The sequence below is a fragment of the Lycium ferocissimum genome, chromosome 11, assembly GCF_029784015.1.
Source record: "Lycium ferocissimum isolate CSIRO_LF1 chromosome 11, AGI_CSIRO_Lferr_CH_V1, whole genome shotgun sequence".
In the NCBI taxonomy this organism is placed as follows: Eukaryota; Viridiplantae; Streptophyta; class Magnoliopsida; order Solanales; family Solanaceae; genus Lycium; species Lycium ferocissimum.
The window spans coordinates 19,852,867-19,873,599 of record NC_081352.1 but is presented as its reverse complement, the minus strand read 5'-3'; the positions used below and the strand labels follow the sequence as shown (position 1 = coordinate 19,873,599).

At 36.7% G+C, this 20,733-nt stretch overlaps 1 long non-coding RNA gene across 1 annotated transcript; it reads right to left on the bottom strand.

The window, feature by feature from the left end:
- Positions 1-1,710: 1,710 nt before the first annotated feature.
- Positions 1,711-7,038, bottom strand: LOC132037299 (uncharacterized). The gene is made up of 2 exons (XR_009409829.1): positions 6,858-7,038; positions 1,711-1,913 (listed from the first exon to the last, which is right to left on the bottom strand). It is a non-coding gene; the product is annotated as an uncharacterized LOC132037299 (long non-coding RNA).
- Positions 7,039-20,733: the final 13,695 nt, after the last annotated feature.

Here is a 20,733-nt window from a genome sequence, read left to right as displayed (position 1 = left end):
TGTATATTAGTTAACATTATTTTTAGTTTATAAATAAATATTATCTTATAGATGCGGGATATGAGCTTCGTACGAACTATGCAATCACAATTTTTAGCTCTTATCTGATTTATCTACTTGGGCATATTCGGCAACGTGATACTTTCATGTGCTTTTCTTATTAATATTATTTTTAGTAATTGTACCATTGTCACATCCTACTCGTGATAAGTTCATCAATAAGAAGATCGAAATGTTTGAAGGAATGTGTGTGTGTGTGTAAGCTATTGAACTAGGGGTGATTGTGCTAAGTTGTTTGATGATATACGCTTGGATTGTAGTTCGAAGAAAGGTAATGATAATAACATTAAGGGACTACCTAAAGAAAATTGCAAAATTTAGTCGGTGAATCTTCTCAAGTCAAGGCAATTCGCAAAAGAAATCATTCTTCTAACATGCAAGATGTGATACATGGATGATAAGGGGTCAGGCAGGTCTGCGAGTGACTAGAGGTCCGGCCGGTCTCGGGCTCTACTATCGAGCTCCTTAAGGGGCTGGGCCGCCCATGGATAAGCCCTAAGCGAGAACCAAAAAAGATCCGAATACACTGTTTAAATAAATAATTTGATAATTAGAATTTTGCTACATTTATCTTATCTAAGAATTTTAGCTATCACGAATATTAGATGAATTTGTAATGGTTTCCGTAAATTTTCTTATATTTCAGTTTGTCCTTATTTTGGATGTTTTGTCGTTATTTTCTATTACATCCTAAGTAGATAAATGAATTGTGTCTGAGTATTTTATTTTTTTCTGAAACTGCTAATGTAATGTTTAAGTATATTTTACCAAACATATTATTTCTAGTTTCTAAATGTGCTTCTATTTAAATTATAGTAATAATAAAAATTAAATAGAGGAGAAAAAGTAAAGAAACGAAGCACTTCAGTATTTTTTTTCAGACTTCTCTCGCATTTAACAAAAACCAGACCTTCGGCGTCATTTTTCCACCTTCCCCTCCAACTTTCCATGTTCCTTTGTTCTCCCCTTTTCTTGGTGATAAACTTCCCTTTTCAGAGCTATCCCTTATAATTTCTTTAGAGAGATGGAATTCAGATAATCAACATTAGGTCAGTTTTATTCTTGTTGTGTTCAAATTCTTCAGTTTCCTCACTACTAAGAAATTGGTAATACGGACAGATACTAAGAAAATGGTTTTCCGTATGTTCCTTTATATTTTTCTGTCTTTTCAAACATGAACAACAAGGTCTCATCAATTATTTATTGTATTGGTGATATGAGTTCCGCTGAATTTATGCCAGATTTAATTAGGATACTTTGCGCTGCATGTGCCCTGGTTGTGTTTCAAAAATAAATTTCAAGGTCTAATTTGTTTTGTTTTTTCCTCAAATTACTCTTTACATTTCATTTGTTAGTTTGGTGGTATATGGTTTTTATTTTTCTTTAGATTATGGCTTTCTTCACGAATTCTATGACTGCTAAGTTGTACCTGTATTGTGACATCATGTAGTTTTTCAATTCTCTGTGCATTCGGATGGTATTAATCAGATCGTCTTTATCAGAATTCCCTGAATGAATCCTCTTTTCGGTACCTTTTTTCTTCCCCTTTGTTTGATATTGTTTAATAGGGCAATTGATTATTCCATCGCAATGTTTTTTCTTCGACTTATAAGTATCTTAATTTTTTTTCTTTTTGGTTAAGTAACTTGTTTTCTTGCTAAAGACTCAAAAAATGCTATCAAGCAGATTAACGTCAAGTTCAATGAGGTTAACAACCTAATTGTTGGAGAGCGCATCATTGTGGACTTTGATGAGTACAACGCAACATATGGTGACGCTCAAGGATTGCTCGCTAGATATCGTAGATCATTGACAATTGATTGTAATTTGTTCTTGATACGCTCAAATTACACCTATTATTGGCGTAAAGCGGACGTTGTCAAATATAATGCTTGAAAGCAAACAAGGTTGGGGTAATCCACGAGGAATATAGAGAGAAAAAGATACTAATTATATATGTAACTAATCTCTAGAAACTTTAATTTTATTCCGAATAGTATAGAGGAAAGGTTTGGTTTGTATTTGTTATTTTGAAGTATTTGGAATTTGTTTGGATTGAAAGAACCAAAGTTGTGGCCCCGCTGTGATTAGATGTTATGCTATGGTTATCAATATAATATATTTCTAATGGGTCGGGGTTTTGTATGCACTTAATCTCTAATGCACTTCCTAATATTTTCCAATAGTTAGAAAGTATTTCTTTTCATGATTTTCCCAAATGTAGAAAAGTTGCAAGTAAGATCGATTAAATATGTCAAGTAGAACTCATCTTATCCCTAAGTGAGTTCATTAAACGAGGGCTAGCGCCTCGAGTCCTTGTTATATTATTTCAACTCACACCCTAGTTCATCTTTCCAAACAAACTAGGATTTGTGCATAAGCAAGTGTTTGCAACCACTAACTAACAATGAATATGAGAAATAATAAAACACATCACAACCCATTATGTATATATATACAATGTTATACACCCATTACATAACACCCACCATTTGGGTCCACAACTTTGATTAAAGAAACTACTTATACATAATGGTCTCAAAAGTAGTAAGCAATAAATGAGACATAAAGCTTACAAAGTGTGATAAAGATGATGGAAAATGGAATCTTAATGTCCTCACTAAGCTCCAAAAGTGGAGTAATCAATGCTCACCCACCAATGGAACTTTGTTCACGTGCACAGTAAAATCTGGCTGCCAAAAATAACCTAGAATGTTCTTTAAATAGGCTCAAAAAACGCACAGCAGCGACTGATAAAATTGTCCCTGATAGTAAGATCAACGGACCGTCGATCATTCGACGATCCGTCGATTCCTCCGTCCTTTATTTCTTCAGCGATGTGATCCATTCGACGGTGCCGTCGACCAGTTCGACACTCCATCGAGTATTCCATCTTTCTCTCTTCTTGTTGACAGATCTTGATTGACGACACAAATGACGAAGCGTCGATCAGTTCGACGCTTCGTCGATGGCTCCGTCCTTTGTTGTCTTCAACTAAGGCCATCACTAGAAAATCGAGCTTATCGACGCTTCGAAGGACGGTCCGTCGACTGATCGACGGGACATCGATTCTTCATTTCTGGTCAATTTTTCCTTTGTTCTTTGTTTTTGCTTTTGGGCTATCATCTTCCTAAAACACAACAAAAACATATTAACAAGAACCAGCTTACTTGAAAACAACCAAAATTCATAGTAAAAAGGCGTCGAATGTGCCAAAAATCCGCGGCACATCAACACCCCCCAACTTAGGATCTTTGCTTGTCCTCAAGCAAGTCAGACAAAACAACTACAAAATAAAACTACAACTATACTAAAAATAAAGTAAAAGTGACTAAAATGGTGTTTGCTCATCACTACCGGCATGCACATTTCCAAATCAACTCCCTTTTTCCTCATTCCCCAACAAGGTTCTTTTATAAAAACTTATTAGAATGACCATGATGCTTCAATCAATGACATCACATTATCAGAAGCATCTATGCGTGCGAGTATTCACCATTATGCCCTTACTTAGATCAGAGAATGTCCCACACACAATTTTAAGATAAGAGCCGAGACAAAGATGGATGAGAAAAGAAAGCACTCGCGCTCACAAAGAAGTTCATGATTTACAAGTGCAGATACCATATGCTTGCCCTTAATTTGAATGCCTAACACTTTCGGATGGTTCAGTTATGATCACTATAGGACTTGTTCTCGGGTTGTAATGTAGGCTCGGGGACGGGTAGGATACTCATTTGGGAATTAGTGACTCATCCTCCTTGACACTACACATTCTCACCTCACGCCCATTCTATTCATTCTTCAACTCATGACTAAGATGTGATTTTATTCTTACTAGACTTTACAATCTTTTTATGAGACAGTATTTTTTTTTTAAATCGCTTTTCTCAAATTTGATTCACTATCACATCCAGTTCTCGACTATGTAACTCACACACCCCCAGCTTTAGGCTCTTGGCCTCTACTTCACACATATACCACTCCCAGCTTAGGCGATTTGCCTCTTTTCTCTAGTAGTGTCAAGGAGGGAATGGGTGCAAAGATGGAATGAATTCATGAAGCGGGAAAAAGGTTTGTTACGGCTAATCAAGAAAACAAGTCAGAGGCTCAAAATGGGAACTAATGATATTCATATAGAACGGGTTTTGGGCTTTTTAAGGTTAATGTGACTATTTACAAGGAAAGCCTATGATCACTTCACAACCAACTATCCTAAGCAATATAGCACAGCCTCCCAGGCAAGTTCTAGATCCACATATGCTAACAATGAACACAAGAAGTTCTCACACGCACAGTGGCATAAGGATTTGAACACTCAACTCATATAGACTCTAATATCTATGATGTCACAAAAAGAATCATACATGTCAATTCATTACAACTTACGATACGTAATAAACTTTCGGAGGGGTCAATCCATTTTCAAGTTCACAAATATCCTTTTCATTCAAAATTCATGCCATAAGTTCAAAATGCAACAACCATGAAAGTCACAATTACTTTAACAAGATTTAACACACATATATATACTACAAGATACATCAGGTTATCCCACCCCGAGCAGTAAGAGGATGCATCGTCCCCGATGCATCAAAATCATACCATCACCCTATGGTGAAGGGCTCGACCGAGATGCTCTAATCACTGTTGTTCTTTGCCGGGGTGTCTCCTCCGTCGGTGCGAATGGAAACCCTTTCTACCGCCGGCTCGGTGGACTCGAGAGGTGGGGACCGGCCCCAGTGCTGCCGGAGTCCCAGAGCTATCGTAATTGGCCGGTCGGCGTCTTTGGGATAGCACGCGGGTCTTTGGAAGATGCTCCGGTGAACCTCATTCTAGGCGCGACTGTCGAATACCCTCCTAAAGCTCGGGGTCCTCATCCTCATTATCCTCCCCCCCATCCTCATCATCAGCCAATGTGTCAGGCCCCATTCTCTTGTGACTTTCCCTAGGCTCATCCTCAGTCACCAAGTTAACTACTCTGATCAAATCTGAAATGTTGGCGACTGGTGCAGGTGGTGTCGGGTCATCCACAATAACCTGCTCTCTTGCAGGAAGGGCCTTAATCTCAGCTCTGAGCTGGTCAAGCTTGGTCTTCAAATCTCCCGAAGTGCCACTCTCACTCTTCTTCTCAATAGTGAGTATCCGCAGCTCTAAACTGTCAAGTCGCGCATTTACCCTAGCGTGATGCCTCTCTATAGCCTCCTGAAGAGGCTTAAACTCTGGTGCAATCTCTTTCCGAACAAACCTACCCAACTACCCAATATCCGGTCACTGGCCGATGCACGCTCTGCCTTGATGGCAAACTCTCTGAAGTTGGCTCTGTTGAGGACAAAGAGATCCTCGGAGGCCGATGCTGCGGCTGAAGGAGGAATAGGAGATGAAGATGGGACAGCAGGCCGAGGTGGTGCCTCTGAAGAAGGGGTAGCATCAGCTACAGATGGTGTGGAGGCCTCTGCTGTGGACAGTCCCTCCGTGCCCATATCAACTGTGCCCTGTGGCACTGAATCCATAACATGCTCAGTCTGCTCATCCATGAGATCTAGCAATGAAGTACTGGTGGCCTGAGATGTACGGAGGGTCTCATCCTTACTCCGTGTGATGTCACACACCTTTGTTGCGGGGAGAGTGGCTGCGAATGTATCAATGTGCCTCACCTGGGCCAACCTACACAACTATGTGATAAGGCACGGGAATATCAAGGTTGTCGCCTCCTGTGGTACGCGTGGCCGAATGGCTCTACTGATCAATTCACCCAAGTTCATTGGGTACACGGATAGCATGGCGATCCAACCAACGCTTTGTCCGGTATGACTATGTTATCTGCTCCCATGGGCGAACTCGATATATGACGAAATTCCACCAAAATTTAGCTTCAAGCGATATCCGCCTTATGTATTTTGGCGACCAAGTTTTTCACCCATGGGGCCTTATCGCCGGCCCTCTAGCCATCACGAAGTCGCAAACCATTCCCTCGCGGTGCTCAGCTCTTCGGTCAAACTTATCATCATATTCCACTGTGGTCGGTGCCACGAAGTCATCACCAAAATAAAACCTGTTGATTGTGCGGGCTGAGATATCAACATGTACACCCCGAACATACACTGTGTCTAATGGAGGGGCGGCTTTCAAAGCTCTCTTATTTTTGTGCGGCTGCTCTAGCATCACTCTGTAGGTAGCATGGAATTCCCGAGCTATGGTCGGGATCCCCTGAAGTAATCCGAGGGTAACTCTCTAAGCCGCTCATACTGATTTGTTCTTCTTCTTGAATATTCCTCCTCGGATTACCCCCACTAACTGTAGTCGCCCCTTTTATATAGTACTTTCGACACTCCTCATAGGGGAATCGTATTGCAGCTACCTCCATCTTTTGCAGCCGTAGCCGCTCTTGTTCCTCATCTGAATTTCGCTCAGGAGCGGTTGGTTGCTCTGTTGCTGCCTCGCTAGCACTAGCGAATGTGGAGGATGAAGCCCCCTCTTCAGACTGGGAGGAGTGCGGGGCGGGTGATGCTGCTCGGGGAGTGGTGGAGTGTGCCCTCAATCTAGTCGTTGGGACCACCGCTTGACGTTCAGAGTCGGAGGGTTTATCCCTAAGAGTAAGGGTTGTTTGTCCCCGACCTCGGCCTTTTCTGGGACCACCACCCCGCTTGACTGGATTCTTTGGAGGCATATCTGCAAAAAGAACACCCTTCGTTGTTGAGACAACCATAGAAATATAACAAAACCAGACAAAAATGCAAAACATGTGATAATGTTAAAGTTGCCAGTGGTCCGTCAATTATACGCTCAAATTACACCTATTATTGGCGTAAAGCGGACGTTGTCAAATATAGTAACCCAAACAAGGTTGGGGTCGAATTCCACAGGGAATATAGAGAGAAAAAGATACTAATTATATATGTAACTAATCTCTAGAAACTTTAATTTTATTTCGAATAGTATAGAGGAAAGGTTTGGTTTGTATTTGGTATTTTGAAGTATTTGGAATTTGATTAGATTGAAAGAACCAAAGTTGTGTCCCCGCTGTGATTAGATGTTATGCTATGGTTATCAATATGATATATTTCTAATGGGTCGGGGTTTTGTATGCACTTAATCTCTAATGCACTTCCTAATATTTTCCAATATTTAGAAAGTATTTCTTTTCATGATTTTCCCAAATGTAGAAAAGTTGCAAGTAAGATCGATTAAATATGTCAAGTAGAACTCATCTTATCCCTAAGTGAGTTCATTAAATGAGGGTTAGCGCCCCGATTCCTTGTTATATTATTTCAACTCACACCCTAGTTCATCTTTCCAAACAAACTAGGGTTTGTGCATAAGCAAGTGTTTGCAACCACTAACTAACAATGAATATGAGAAATAATAAAACACATCACAACCCATTATGTATATATATACAATGTTATACACCCATTACATAACACCCACCATTTGGGTCCACAACTTTGATTAAAGAAACTACTTACACATAATGGTCTCAAAAGTAGTAAGCAATAAATGAGACATAAAGCTTACAAAGTGTGATAAAGATGATGGAAAATGGAATCTTAATGTCTTCACTAAGCTCCAAAAATGGAGTAATCAATGCTCACCCACCAATGGAACTTTGTTCACGTGCACAGCAAAATCTGGCTGCCAAAAATAACCTAAAATGTTCTTTAAATAGGCTCCAAAAACGCACATCAGCGACTGACAAAATTGCCCCTGATAGCAAGATCAACGGACCGTCGATCGTTCGACGATCCGTCGATTCCTCCGTCCTTTATTTCTTCAGCGATGTGATCCATTCGATGGTGCCGTCGACCAGTTCGACGCTCCGTCGAGTATTCCGTCTTTCTCTCTTCTTGTTGACAGATCTTGATTGACAACATAAACGACGAAGCGTCGATCAGTTCGACGCTTCGTCGATGGCTCCGTCCTTTGTTGTCTTCAACTAAGGCCATCACTAGAAAATCGAGCTTATCGACGCTTCGAAGGACGGTCCGTCGACTGATCGACGGGACGTCAATTCTTCATTTCTGGTCAATTTTTCCTTTGTTCTTTGTTTTTGCTTTTGGGCCATTGTCTTCCTAAAACACAACAAAAACATATTAACAAGAACCAAACTTACTTGAAAACAACCAATATTCATAGTAAAAAGGCGTCGAATGTGCCACAAATCCGCGGCACATCAGTTCCTGATTAGTTTTAAGAGGTGGTCAGGGCCATCGGGCATGCCTAAGAAGTACATGGAAGACTGTTTGAAACAATATTGAAGGTGCAATTGTTACTACTTATTATTGCACCAAGATTTTATTAGATGTGAGAAAACTAACTTCTATTTTTTATTTGAAGCCTCAATTTCTTTTTTGGGTAAGTGAGTCCATTGCATACAGATATTACAATGCTAGTATTTCAAAGAAGTGGCTACACAGGCAAAGATTTTGTGGAATGAATATTTTGACCCAGCCAAATGAAAAAATGAGATTATAAATAATGTGTCATTAGGTATAAATAAAGTTCAGTGGACTAGTTTCGTTGCTTACTGTAAAAACCCATCAATACCAGTAAGATTCAAATTATGTTAATAAGTTTTGTTTCATCACATTTAAATAAAGATGAAATTTTCAGTCTTAATTGTTTTTGTCGATAAGAGCTTTTGTAGAAAAAATAAAGAAATTTAGAGGAAGCAAAAAATGCCACACACTGGCGGTTCAGAAGCTAACTTGAGAAGACGAGATGAGCTGGTATGCGCTTCAACTTAAGAGTTTTACTTTTTCTTTAATTAAACTGTTTTAGGATAATTTTTATAATTCATTTCTTTCTTAGTTTTTGAAAACTGAAAAAACCCCTAGTTGCGGAAAAAATATTTCTTAACTCATAAGAGAAAGAATAGATCATTTGTGAATGATGAGGCACAAACCATAGGGTGTATTTTTCTAACACTAATTTCATTTTCTTGGTAACATATGTGAATATCACCATATGAACAAACTAAATTATGTACAAACAAAGAGCACCTCGACCCTTTCTAACCCAACTAGTAAAACTAGTATGGCCTCCAGAAAACAAGAACTAACAACTGTACATCAGAAACTTTAAACCAAAATAATATCTATGAGTGCAGGACATCTGGTTGCTCTTTTGGTTCCTCTAAGTGTATCAATTCTTCCTCTAATCTCTTGTTTAATCTGCTGCACTATTACCCCTCTCTGTACAGTCTGATTCCTGAATATTTTCCAATTCCTAGCAATCCATGTGTTGTACACAAAAGCACCATAAGTTGCTACCATCACCTCTTTCCTGAATCTTTGCCAATGCTGTCTCATGACCCATAGTATGTTTTGCATCACATTACCATATCATATTTGTACCCCTAACCAATTACTGATGTTCTCCCATATCAGTTTTTCCTAAGAGCAGTCCCAAAACAGAAGATAAGCTCCCAGAACTGAAGATAAGCACTTTGCATAGCACTCTCATCACCCAGACAGCATGTGATGGTGTCACACTCTATGCCAATTCTCTGCATCCTTTCCTTTGTCAACAATCTCCTTTGAGCTGCCAGCTAAAGTAGGAATCTGTGCTTAGGCACTAACACTGCATTCCATATCAGATAAGCCTCTTACATATGATTCATAGCACCCAAAACTGCATATCTTACTGTTACTATATACTTCCCAGAAGCAGTTAGAACATATTTTCCATTATTATACCATTCAGTCATGCTATGCTCTATTTTGTGAAGTCTTTTTCCGTACCAGCTGCAATCAGCAGGTGGTACATGGGACCAAAAATCCCAATTTGTCTTCACATATACACCATGAACCCACGTTACCCACAAGACATTGTTCTTGCTAGTCACATCCCAATCAACTTCCCCACTGATGCAAAGTTCCATAACTACCAGTTCTTCACATGCAATCCTCCTTTCTACTTAGGAAGATAGACCCTTTCCCAAGCTACATGCACTATTTTTTTCTCCGCTGAAGCCCCTCACAAATATTCTCTACATTTTTATCCACCTTCTTCAAAATACTTTATGGCAAAATAAAGACAGATCTCTAAAAGTAATGCAAGAAAAAGAACAACATTTATAACCTGGAGTCGACCAACATAAGATATGCGTCTAACAGAAGCAGCATGAATCTTCTCAATGATCCTTACTATGAGCTGGTGGCAATCTTGTTTGCTCCACTTCTTTGGGGCAGTGGAAGCCCCAAATATCTTATGGGAAATGAACCCTTGATAAATCCAGTCAACTCAATAATTTCAGTTTTATCCTTGACTCCAGCCAGGAACACACTTGATTTCTCCGTATTTGCCACTAATCCAAGGGTCTCCGTAAAGTGTGTTAATGCTTCCATTACCCTTTTCACTGAGTTTTTGTTGCATTTACAGAAAATCATAAGATATCTACAAAAACCTAATGAGTCAACTGCACCTGCTTACACATAGGATGGTAGCTAAAATTAGGAAGCTGGGACATTTTGTTCAGCACTCTTGACAAGTAGTCCATGACCAGTACAAATAACAATGGGGATATGGGGTCACCTTGTCTCAAAACCTTTCTTCCCTCAAAGTACCTGTCACACCCGGCCCTTTTTTAACCGATAAATAAGATAAATTTGTTTATATTTAAATTTATTGAAAAGGGTTTTTCCACTTGAAGTGACGTTTTGAAAAGGGATTATTTATTTATTACAGAGTCGCGACTTGGAATTTGAGTTTTGGTGTTCCAAGTCACCTTATATTATTGAATCCCTAATCAAAAGGAAACTGACTCTTTTATTATTGGTCTGAGAAAACAAACATCCGGGTAAGGAATTCTGTTGACCAAGGGGAAGGTGTCAGGCACCTCTCGAGTCCCGTGGTTCTAGCATGGTCGCTTTATCAACTTATATTCAGCTTAAATTAATTTTCAGGATATATTATGCTTCTGAGCTTAAGAGTAGTTATTTCCAGCCTTCTTTGATATGCTTTAAATTGGTTCAAACATGTCTCATTTTTTATTAATATGTGGTGTACTGGCAACAGCGCTTTCCAGCCTTACCACTTTTGATTTTTTATCTCGCCCTTTTGAGGCCTTTAAGGATCGTTCCCACTTCCCGTGCCTAAATAAGCATCTAACGTACTTAAAGTTTATTCCCCCAATTAATCCGGCTTCGAATATGGTAAGTAAATTTTATTTAAACTATTCGTCGGTTGTAACGCTTTCCGAATTTATCGTTGAATATTTACTTAATTAATTCAATTACTCCTAACTTCTTTTGGTTTAAAAACCCATTTCGAATATCTCTTTTTCACAACGGGTTTTGAAGTAAGTTCATATCCCACCTCACTCATCTCACATTATTATTTAACCTGGGTTTTAAAAGTTTTTATTTGGACCCGAATTGTAGCAAATCTCTTTTCTCAAATCCCTAGCTCGGCATCAGATAAGAATTACAACTATTGAAATTTGAACATGCATCCTGCATTCGATTTGGACCACACAATATATAAAGGAAACAACTTAACATGATATTAGCACATTTGATTTAACACTTGATATATTCCAACCTTTTAAGCAGGTAACAACGAGAATTAACCCAAACCAAATTATCATAATCCTACTTTAATAATTTTTGAATAAAATATAAATATTGTACCATAGTTAGGCCACTGTTATCTTGAACAACGACAGATTAAGCAAACATTAACCAACAAAATTATATGGGCTAGCACAAGGAAAACTATCCCGGGAACAAAGATCCATAAACCCAAACATTCAACATTGCCGTTGTGAACACCTAATTTTTGACCAAACTTAAGGTGTTACACTATATGTATATATATGGGCTGTGTTTTTTTTTTTTTTTAAATTCAGGTCTTAACAAATAAGCTAGCAATTTTGGTACTTTCTTAGTTGTATTTTATTTAAATTTTTTAAATTTTTATTAAAGTCTAAAAGTTGTTAGCTAGTAATATTTTTCATCATTGTATTTTATTTATTTTATTAATAAAAAAAGGGAAAAAGATGAAAAAATTATAGTCAAAAACACATCTCTAACATTAAATGCACAATATTGTTGTTTGAGAAAATTGCACCAAACATATCCCTAAAATCCCTCTTCTGAAAAGTTTTGCACCCCCTTTTTCACTCCCTCACTTTGGTATTTTCACACTACACAGTACACACATTTTGCCTTTTCCCTCATTATAAATAGACACACAAACACAACAAAAAGAACATATACAGATAGAGAAAAAGAAAAACTAAGAGAGAACAGAGAGAAATACATCAATTCCTTCCGTAAGTTTGAAAGTTTGTGTGACTTTGAGCTCGGGTTTAGTTCTAGTTTGGGGCAAGGTCAGTCGGGGTTATCGAGCTCCGACGAGGTCCAGTTCATTAAACTCCGGTCCCAGCTCTGTTTTGTTGTGAAACTGAGTAAATAAAAGCTGCATTATTCATTTGAGGTCCATTTCTTCTACTTTATAATTCTGATGTGGTTTTTGGTACTTTGGAATGAAATTCTTGATTGATCAATTATAACCTCGTTTGATGTCATGGTTTGCTATCATTCCATTATAGTTTATAACTTGGTTTTTAAATTTGTTTTGTGGTATTAATAGCTTCTTGGTTATCTACTCTTGAAGAATGAAGTTCGATAATAAAGATGGATTCTTTGCACGTTGGAAAAATTAATAGGTTACTGGTCATGCATGTTAGCTACCATTCTCATGAGTAGTTAAGTATTTTTAAGTCTAAACACTAGTGTTTTGGTTACTGGTTAGGGTTATTCCTTTATTATGTAGAAGTTCCATTTACATGTGTCTGTTTTGTGTTTAAAAAGCCTCACCACAACTATCTATTTCCTAAGCTTTTATTTTTGCACACGACAGACCACGCAAGAGAAAAAGAAAAAAAATCAGTCATGCAAACCACAAAAAAACAGAGCAAGAAAAATAAATAGATATTTAGGAGTGAAAAAAATGTATTTGATTGAGTTTTAGTTCAAGATTCTGAGATTCTTTCGACTGAGTTTCGGGCAGTGACTTCCTATTGCTGTGTTTGAGTGCCGAGGGAGTTCATTGTAACTGACTTTTTCTCATATCTTGTTATTCAAGAAAAATTCCTTAACAGGTTCTTTCGTTGTCCATGTTCTTTACATTTCATTTGTCTAGTTTACTTCTAAAAATGGTGACTAATGCATTATATGTGTTCATGGTTTTCACAGGATCCTTTTTTTCAAATGATTGATTCTTAGCCATATGCATAAAGTTTTAGTATGATATAATAGTGCATTATTATTTTTTGCTTGTAGTATTCCGAGTTTACTTATAAAGGTTTTTGTTAAGCTTTTACCTGTGTTATCCAAGCTCCTATGATTCTTGATTTTCCGAAGTTCTTTCTGTAGAGGTGTTGTAGCTTCACGTTAGATCTCAAAATTTTGTTTTCATAAGTTGCATTTTTCTAAGTATTTAGTTAATAAGCGAAATTTAGTTCGGAAATGGATTCGTTCATAAAATAGTACCTTTTTTTTTATTAAGTTTAAGTAAGGAACATGTATTTTAAAGTTCTCATTAGCCTTAGTAAAGTTCTTCCTCTTTCATATAAAATAGACTCATACATTTTTCTGTCCAGAAGTCAATGTCTCACCTTCCGCTATACATAATTTAAATGAAGATTAATTTGAAGCTTTGCTACGTTAAGTCGAGTCAAGGTAGATTTTTGTCTAGTTTTCCTAGTTTAGCCTTTGGAGTAGTTTTTCTTTTTTTGTAAAAATAATGCTTTGGAAGGAAAATCTTACAACATGTTTTTTTTTTCTTCATATGTGAAGTTAGTGGGTTACGTTTTAGAATTTTTGACTATCCAAAGTTTGGATTAATTGAAGGTATTCTCAGTTCCTTGAATTTCATGTTAGCCTTAGGTTATAAACATTAATTTTTAGATTATTTCTGTAAATTTTGAAAAGATAATAACTTGTACTTTTTGCATTTGACATTAATAAACCATATGAGTTACCATATAATAAGTATTTTTTTTTTTTTTTTTGGATACAGTCACATTTTTAAGCAAATACATTTAAAAAAAAGGGTAAAAGTTGAGGCAGGCACATATATCCATGATTAATTTAAGCTGAATATTAGTCAATAAAAGCGACCGTGCTAGAATCACGGGACTTGGGAGTGCCTCATACCTTCCCCCGTCCCCCTGATCAACAAAATTCCTTACCCGGTTTTTTATTTTCGCAGACCAATGATAAAGAATCATTTCCTTTTAATTAGGGATTTAACAAGGTGACTTGGAACATCAAAACTCCATTCCAAGTGGCGACCTGTAAAATAAATAATCCATCTTCAAAACCGTCACTCCAATTGGAAAAACCCTTTCAAATCATAAAATCCTTATCCGGGGTGAAAAAGGGGTGTGACAGCCGTAAGGAATATAAAACAAAACTGTGAATAGGAATTGTCAAAATACTATGTATTTCCTAAATTAAATTACTCCTTTAAAATAAATGTGTTAAACACTAATGGACTAAAATTAATATTAAATCACCAACAGTAGGGAAACTCATGGCAAAACGTTAAACAAACCAAAGGGCAAAAAGATGGGACAATATAGTTTATTTCCACAGATTAACTACATGTAGAAACTAGACAATCATCATATGAAATTCACCATTTTTCACTCTAATTTTGATAGAACAGCAAGCTAATACTCTACAACAATTTACTTTGAAAAGTTAGCGAACAAATCCAAAACCCAAAATCGGCTTGTTTAAGTCCCGTTCATATCCACTACAACCAGTGACCGAGTCTTCCAATATGGTAATTGAATTTATTTGAACAATTTATCAGTAACAGCGCTTTCCAACTTCATCGTTAGTTATCGCTTAAATTAATTTAATAACTTTCTACTTCCTTTAGGTCGGAAACCCACACCCGTTCTTGACGACTTCTAAGGAACTAACAACACACTAATAGACCTATAACCTGGTTTTCATGCAACGTGAGATGAACTTAAAACTTTACACAAATCGGCTAATAACCTTCAAATCCAATTAATTCACATTCTTAAAACCAACTAAGAAATAAAATAAAAGACTAAAAGTTTCTTTAAAAAAAGGGGGGAAAAAAAGTCCTTAAGCTCATACCAGAAACACTTCATATAATTTTAAGCAAATGTATCCATAAACTAACATCTATATCTATATTTAATATAAAGCTAGGCATAGACAAGGTGATGTGGCACCTCTCTATGACCTCCATTGACATTTATCTTTTTTCTCAAACTAGTGAATTGGTTCGCGCTTCGCGCGATTATAAAACTCTTATTTAGTCTACATATAATATAAAGCTAGGCATAGATAAGGTGATGTGACACCTCTCTATCGCCTAGATATGTATCTTTTTTCTCCTTTTTTTGACATTGTTCCCTCCATTTCACTATATAACAATAGTAACACAATAATGGACTAACTATTAACAAATTTTTGGGACAGAGGGAGTATATATCAGTCCACGTAATGCTTGCAATTAAGTCCAAGTAATTGTTTGTCTATTCATGAGCCATAGTAACTGTTTGTATAGCCTAGGAATGGTTGTTACAACTCCAACCTTTAATGTTCATTATTGTATTTTTCTTATTTAAACTCAGGTATCGGGTGAATAGTTATAAGTTTGAGACTTTGAGTGGTAAGAAAATGATGTTTAGCTTTAAACGGTGGATGTCTATGGCTGAAGATTTAGAAAATGCATTCGCAAGAGAGTCATCATCAATTCATTTCTTCACCTATCACTTTAAAGGTTAGCTTTTGCTGCTAAACATAATTTTGTAGTTGTTAAACAAGTTTTAGTGGCCTTTCGTGTTCTGCCTCTCAATTAATTTAATTGTTGGTAAAAGTAAAAGGGGTCCAAAACTTTATGAAAGTGGCCTCTAATCTAAGGTAAAAGTGAGAAAAACTGACAGACTGCATTTCTAGATCAACAACATTGACATATACAGATTTTGGGATTGAGCAACCCCTTCGATGATTCTGAATTGTGTGGTACAATTTAGTAGCTCCTTTTTGTTAGTTCATATCATTATGGAGGATGAAAAAGAACTAGCTTGTAGCCAAAAAAAAAAGAGATTGCCAATGGCTTGAACTTATTCTAACTGTTGAACTCCATTTTTTGGACTACTAAGTCATACCCTGTGAATATTTATTTACATTTGATTTCAAGAGACCTAATTATTTAAACATTGTTTAGTCTTTTTGGCACTTTGTAACTACCCGTTTGGTCGTTATTGCATTTCCGGCCCTTTTGACTCCTTTCCTAAGCTTGGTTAGCTCACTTTTGACCCGAGGGGATCGTTGACACGCTTCCTGAGGTGTCTAGATTTGATTCGGGTGACTTTTTGTGAAATTTGGGCTTCCCGAGAGGCCCAGATGGTCGTTTAGAACTTGTGTGTATATTTGGTTCAGTTCCCAATGCACTCGGATGCATTTTGGGACTTGGGTTGGAAAGTTGGAATTGAGGTATCGGGGGTTGACTCGGTCAACGATACCTCCGTTGGGAATTCATAGGTCACGAGCGCGTTCGTAGCGTGTTTTTATGTGTGTCTGTGCATATGGGTTGTGAGCAGATGGCCTCGGGAGTTAGTCGAAAATTCGGGTTGAGTTGTGAAAATTAGAATGGTTTTCTGGTGCGGCAGCGGTACCGCTATAGCGGTCACCCTGCTGCTGAAGCGATCGTGCCATTTAGGCATGACCGCTGGGCGACGCCACTGAAGCGGTCTGAGTGACCGCGGAAGCGGTGATCGGGCAGTGACTAGGGTATTTAATGATATAAAACCCCAAGTCTTTTCATTCATTGTTATTCCGAAAGTGGCTTATATTGGGAGCAATTCTAGAGGATTCTTAGAGAAGATTCTTGGTGGTAAATCCTCCTAACTTTCTTGCTAATTCATTCGTCCTAATCATCTTAGCATTCCTTTCCCTTGTTAATTCCTTAAGTGATGAAGGTAAAAGTGGGTTTAATGGATATTCTATCTAGGCTTCTAAATGATGAAATTGATTGGGTTTATGCTAGTTTATGATGTATCTAAAGTTGTTAATCATATATCTCCCATTATTAGTATTGAATTCTTGAATCTAAGAGTTAGGGTTTATACCCAAAATTGGGGGTTTTGCTTGAATTTCGAAATTGAATGAATCTTTGAGTTAATTTAGCAATTAGTTGATGGATTTTGATCACCTAGTGTTTAATTGGGTATTTTACCCCCGAGTTTCCCGTTTTGACCTTGTGAGTCCCGTTTCCCCAAATTCTAGGGTTGGGTTTTGACTTAATTTGAATGATAGCAATATAGGTATCGCTTCTAATCTAGATTTTGAATATGCCTAGACTTTCTTGATCTTGAGGCTCAACGGAAAGGGAAATCTAAGGAGTGATTGTTGGTGTTTTGCTGTTCGGCCATCCAGGTAGGTTATGGCTTACCCTTGGTGAGACTTCGTGTAGCGTAGCATATATTTAGATTATATTGTCGGAGAAATCATGTAATCCTTCGAGTATGAAGTTGGATTGGATATTGTATTAGGTTGGGCCCTGTTGTGTGATTGGGGCTAGCCACCCCGTTGTGTTGTGATTGAGTTGTCCTATTGTTATGGGCTTGATGCCGCATAGTGATAGTGGATATTGGAGACTATTGAGATATCTTGTTCATGATATTGTGGTGCCCCACTTGCTGCCATTTGATTACGGGAATAGTGTTTTTATAAGACTTGTGTAGTCTTTCATGATATTGTTGGCGTACCCATGTTTGATAATTGTGATATTGATCTGATTATTCATGTTGACTTATACATCGCACTCGTTCACATATCTCATGATATATTGTTGATACATTTTTGATACTTGATGAAACACTATGATGAGCTGAGCTCAGTTTGCATGAGAGTGATGTGAGTAGTCCGATATCCAATAGTTGTCCCGGAATCGTGGATTGTGTGCAAGTGATGTGAGTAGTCCAATGTCCGATGGTTGTCCCAGAATCGTGAATTGTGTGATGTGAGCGTTCGATGTCCGATGATTGTCCCGGAATCGTGGATGAGTGAGTACATGGACTTCGCGGGTCCCCCATGGGTTGTGCTACCCAGACGTCCATACTTCCATCCGGAGTACATGTGTACACAATATTGCGTTGCATTTGCATTCTTACATCATTGCATTGCATTGCATTATGGCTTATATTGTGATGATCTGGTGATTTACTTGTGTTGTTGATTTCGGATTGGATATATTGAGACTTGGCACACTTAGGTTTAGATGCTTCCACCTAGGTGATAATGGATACTTGGTTCTGATTTGTGTTGGACTTATACTTGTTGATTTATCTGTCTATCCTGCTTTATTGTCTGAATTATGTTAGCTATACTTAGTCGGTCGATGATACCTACCAGTACTGTGGTTTTGTACTGACCTGCACTTGCTGCATTCTTTTATGAATCTACTTTTGTTTCTCGTGGCTGATAGTCGCTCCGAGATCTGCTTCGAGTTTCCAGGGTGAGCACAAGACGTTCGCTGCCTTGAAGACTCCTCCTATTTATGTCTTACTTTTTCATTCTGAGACATATATAGATTGATGTATTATTATATTCCAGACTCGTATAGTTTCATTTAGATGCTCTTGTATGGATTAGACCAGACCCGGGGTGTATTTTTTATTTCCGCATTTTCTTCTATATTATTATCGTAAGACTTACGTGAATTATTCTCTTCCGCTTAATTGATTCATTTATTTATGCCTTTATTACCGTGAGGTTGAGGGTTCGCTTATCGAGGTGAGAAAGGTAAGTGTCCGCACGATTTAGCCAAATTGGGTTGTGATACACTTCTTTGTTATTATCTATGTATCAATTTTCGACATTAATAATCAATGAAGGGAATTATGCACTTTGGTTATGATGTAAAAGCAATAATGAAATTTTTTCATGAATGGCAATTTGAGAGAGCGGAGTTCAAGAATAATAAATTACTTATCTCAGTAATTCTTATCAAAACTTGACCAACCATGATCCCACTGGCATGTTGCATCCACATTTTTTTGTTGTTGAATTAATTCAGTTTAAATCCCAAAGTAAGGTATATATATTCCTATGTAAATGAGTATCTCAATTTAGATATGTCATAAATGATCATTTCCTTATTTATAAATGATTACATCTAAATGATTTAGTCTTGTGCATCTTTTTTAAGGTTGCTTTTGATTTGGGCATAGAAATGTTGAAGAGCTAGAAAAGTTTCTTGTGTTCCTCAAACTATCAACTCCATTTTATGTTTGCCTATGGATAGCTTATTGTTGTTAATGAAAAAGTTTAAGTTCATTTATATAAATTAAATTGTATCTTCTCAAGTGTACTACTAAAAATAATAATCTAATTATTTTAATTTATATGGTAATTAGTGTTGTAAGATGATACTTATAAATTTTAATTTTAATTTTACCTTTTCATCTATTAATACCCAAGTTGATTTTTCAGATGATTACTCAACTAATAGGTGTTATCTCATACTCAGAAAGTCACTTTCTTTGTTGCAGGAAATTGTAATTAAGAAAAAAGGTGACTTTCTAAGATAATAGTAACTATTAGTTGAGTAACCATCTAAGAAATCAACCCTTTAATATTCCTTAAATCATTAGAATAGTTCGTAAATTCACTGTGGCCTACTACGACCGCGCGAAGCGCGGGCAACTTTACTAGTTTATGAAATATATTATTTAATATCCGAATATCTAATATAGTTAGATCTTTTTAAGTCTTTAAATTGAAATGGATTAGATTTTAGTCACTTAGTTTTATTCTTTTTCTTTACTTTTTTTAACAATTAGGATTTTTGTTATTCCAGAAATACTTAAAATTCATATAATAAAATAATCTATATAGGTGACACATCGTTTAAACGTAGTTTTACTTTGTTTTTATTTTACGTATTTTATTCTCTTTATGTCGGTATGCTTATAAATTTTAACTATAATTTTCCTTGTTCATTTAATATATGAAGTATCTACCTAACTTCTCATCTCTACCTTTCAAGAGTTACATTTTAACGCTTTCTTCTTTTCAAAAATCTTTAAAAAGGCAAATGCATCAACAACGTCTACTGCAAAAATAATAAGGAAATGAAAGAAAAGAAAAGCATACATACAAATCACTTCGATTAATTTTTGCCTTATCTTTTTCCTCTCCTTTTGCCCTTTTTGTTCTTTTCTTTTTCTCTTCTCTTCTTCTTTTTTCTTTTTCTCTTCTCTTCTTCTTTCTTTCTTGCTTCCCGCCCAATCAATATTTACCTTTTTCCTTTTCTTCTTTCATCGGAACATTACATTCTTTATAACCAAAGAACTTCACTCTAAAGCTACTATTTTCCATCCTCGAAATCGTCGAAACCATACAAAAATGTAATAAAATCTAAAAAATTGCATGCTCTATGAATTCAACACACGACATCATCAAAAACGGAGAGAGAATTCAAAATAAAACAAAATTTTCAAGCTTCGAGTTCATTGAGATTCCTTTTGACAATTGAGAACTTTATCATTTTCTAATTCTTTTCACTGAAAATATGTAAAACTATTTAGTAAATCTAATTGTAAAATAATATCTTTACTTACTATCATTGATATATTTTTCAACCTTAGCCGTTAATATTTAAGCAACAAAA